The following is a 3,970-nucleotide window of genomic DNA, read 5'->3' on the forward strand; positions in this document are numbered from 1 at the left end:
ATTCTAGATCTAGAATCTACATCTAGATCTAGATTCTAGATCTAAAATACCTAGACTCTAGACCTAGAATCCTAAAGATATAGATATAGATCTAGATTAGATAATATATTATCATTACATAGACCTATTATAATGTTTGCTTCTACTACGTACTCCTTCCTCTACTTCTTCACAACACAAGTGACAGTGCAGTCGATTAGCCTTGTTCGTCCCGTCATGCCAGTGCATGTGCAGGAGGACGAAACATTGTTAAACCTTGCTATACTAGATCTAGATCTAGATCTAGCGAATAATACACGTTTTTCTGGGGGGGGGGGGGGGGTCTGATCGTGGTCTGGGTTACAATGTTTGCCTCTCATTCAATAGGTTTGAAACATGACAGGGACATACATTTTTCTTCTCTAAAGTTTTCTCCTTTCCCCTCCCAGCTCTATGTTCTGTCGTGTGTTTTCCTCCTCACTTTCTGCCCCCCTCCCCCACACACCCCTTTTGTCTCCTCCTCTGGGGCTCCTGGCTCTCTCTGCAGCCTTTAACTATTACAACTGCCATTCATTGGCTCCTTTCTGACTGCTGTCTTTCAGTCACCTGATCTTATGGTAAGTAAGATCTAACACCTAGCCTTCTCGGATAAGGGCGAAAAATCTCGGAGGTCCCGTATGTAAGTTGAGCAAGTTAAGGATCCCTTGGTATTCTTAAAATCAAAAGAGTAGGCTAGGCTTTGCATGGCCCCCCACCTGGGCAAAATTAAAAATTCCTACCAAACTGAAGAAGTGTAGTGTGCCCTGCCTGTTCATATGAGACCTATGCTGTCGCAGGCGCTGTAAAATAAAGCGCTTCCCACCCCTCCCCCCTCCAAAAAAAAAGAAAACACCCAAAAAAAAGTGTTTCAATTGATCTGAAAGAATTTTTTGGGATCACCCAGTATTGATTTCCCCTTTAATTCTTCATCAGTTTGAGAGTATGAGAGCATTGAAAATTCACTGATAAGTTCTATAAATTTTAAAAAGTTAAAAATTACATTATCATCGCCTTCATACACACACACACACGCACACATACACACACACACACACACACACACACACACACACACACACACACACACACACTCACACTCACACTCACACTCACACTGTAGACCTGGAGAATGCATACGTAGGCTATGTACCGTACCGTCGCGCTTCGACTCCTCCCTCTGCAGAACTGACTAGATCTAGATAGAGCAGTGAAACATATTTAGTATTTAATTATTTTTAAAATTGAAGCTTCTCATCAGAATTAAACCAATCCAAATATGCCAGGCAAGATTCAAGTTTATTGTATGAAAACTAGACTGTATCCTAGATTAGAGTAGTCCACCTAAGAAAAGGCACTTGTTTTCAAATGCCTTCCGTCTTAATTATTATCTTTAAAAAAATTTTATTTAATTATTTTATTTATTTATTTGTTTATTTATTTATCAGTTGCGAGCGCCGTAAAACCTCTACTAAAACTAAAATAAACCTTTTTATCCACTTTACCTGGTCTCCTGCTAATGTCATTTAACTATCCAAAAAAGATTTTATCAATTTTAAAGTCTCCAGTAGATGTACGCATTCAAAACTGTTAATCAATCAAGCACTTTTCTCTTTTATGAAATGAAACTAAAGGAGTATAGATCTATATTCTATATGTAGATCTATGAATTTTGCAATATTTAACTGCACACGTGAGAATATGGGCCACCACAGTGTATTATTTATTGTGAGCACCGGTCTATAGTATAGGCCTACCTGTAAAACCCTGTGTTACAATCTAAGTTTTTCGCACTCCTACCAAAAAATTATAATATATTTCTGATGTAAAAAAATAATTAAATGGGTAATGAATTATCATCGGAAGGCTGACGTTACTTTGGTTTTCAAGATAGCATGTCACCTATACGTGTACCATGGAAATGCATTGTCACAATTGTGCGCTGAGCAATTTGAACTGTACGTACTGCCTTTGGAAATTTGCATATTGAACAATTCTAGTGCTGAATGCTGTGCCCATGCTGTTTACTGTTCCAAACCCTCCAAAATAAATAATTATTGTTCCCTTCAGGCCAGTTCCAAAGGATACAGGTCCTGTCCATGACAAAAGATCAAGTGTCTGCAATGTGATGTGAGAGTTTTGAAGAAGAAATTAAAAGCGGAAAAAACAAAACCTTGACATCTAAGAAGACAGTGTCCTGTTGTAATAGATCTACTACGGAATACATGTAACAAAATTAAAGAGACAAAGAAATTACAAAGCTTACTTAATTCAATAAGGAAGTGCTAGCTTGACCCTGTCTGGACCACCCTTGAAGTTTGTAATGTCCCAAATTTATGTGCCTGACAGAGAAGTATGGACATAAGAATCAGCAAGAGACAATGCATATAAGGCAAAGCAGTCTAAGATTAGTAAGAAAGACTGTCACATTCACCCACTTGTAAGAGCCAGTTTCAGTAAAGTGCTATTAATCCATGAAAGATGCGTAACGTGTTCATGTTATATAATATTTATTTTATAGGCCTCTGGTGGGTTCGATCTGTCGCATTGTATTCCTGTTTTTATCCATATATGCCTATAGCCTACACAAAACGAAATCTGTTTTCTGTTTCTACAGTTTGTTGCCTTTCCTCATCATTGCCTATAGGCTTATAGATCTATATGCTATTGCATGCTCTCTTTCTTTTCTCGCCAACTATTCCCTACCCACAGTACAGACCCCATGCATGGCTAATAATATGTAACTAATTAGTAAAATATGTAAAAATGTATTAACCTTTATTAGGCTATCTTAAATTAAACTGCTTATATTGTAAGCTAGATAAAAGTTATATTTAGGCTCAGGCAGGCATATTTTCATTATGCTGGAAGCCTATATAGATCTAGATCTAGATGACTTTTTTCTTATGTAACTACTGGTAACTGACACTGATTAGATTAGATCTAGATAATCTAGATGTTGATGTAGATCTAGATCTAGTTTTCGGTCTACGTTATCAAGACATGTATTGGTTTTATGCTAGATCAACATTATTTTATAACTAGGCCTAGATCTAGAATTCAATTTTTAAATCTGTTGTCCTGTTTTCTTCCACATGTGTACATTTTTCTGTAGGCCAGAAGAGTATATATTGTAGAGGCAGTGTTTACAAATATGCAACCTTGGCCAGTTCTCTGATTGCGTTAGGCCTAAGCCACAGAAAGCTAGGCCTAGGCCTCCCTAGACGCGACGCGCTTCGTTTCGATAAGGCCTAGGTCTCGCTAGGCCTAGGCTAGACGCGACGCGCTTCGCTGTCGATACCGCGCCTGGTTATTTTTAGCTCGCTTCTCAGCGGTCACGTTCGCAAATGCACTGTTGTCACGGACCGCGAGGCCTCGTTTCCTGTCTCTATATTTTAGTGTCTCTGGTCTCGGCTCAAACAAGTCCGTTCCGATGCCAAGCTGTTCGCCACATAAAATGTTATTAGTCTGGGCCGGTGCCTTCTGGAGTATTTCGCCCGTACTGGTCTGAGCCTTTTGAAAAATGTGAATAGGCCTAACCTTCCAGGTCATTCATTTTTAATTTTACGAACGCAATTACGTTCGCAGAAATTCAAATTTTGCTAAAGGCTATAGGCCCAGGTATCATAGTTTGCTATACACGCACACAATTGGGTGTACCTTGTGTGCACAGTCAAACCGACTGTGTAAAACGGCCACCATACCATAAAGGAGAAAAGTGGCCGTATAAACAGGTGGCTGTTTTACTCGTTTAGTTTTAGACATGGCTGGTCAAAAAGAAGAAGGACTGTTCAAAATGAAGAAAGCAAATCATTCTCTTCTGATCCAAACCGGGGCTGATCTCGTCTCAGACTGAATAATTTAATTAATTAGACTGCCGTTGGGCTTATTCAAAAGCTGGTTTTTGTTTTCTTTTGAAAAGGGGGGAGGGGGGGGGGGGTAAGAAGGGTTTTTC

This window comes from Aplysia californica, unplaced genomic scaffold (assembly GCF_000002075.1).
Source record: "Aplysia californica isolate F4 #8 unplaced genomic scaffold, AplCal3.0 scaffold00060, whole genome shotgun sequence".
Lineage (NCBI taxonomy): Eukaryota > Metazoa > Mollusca > Gastropoda > Aplysiida > Aplysiidae > Aplysia > Aplysia californica.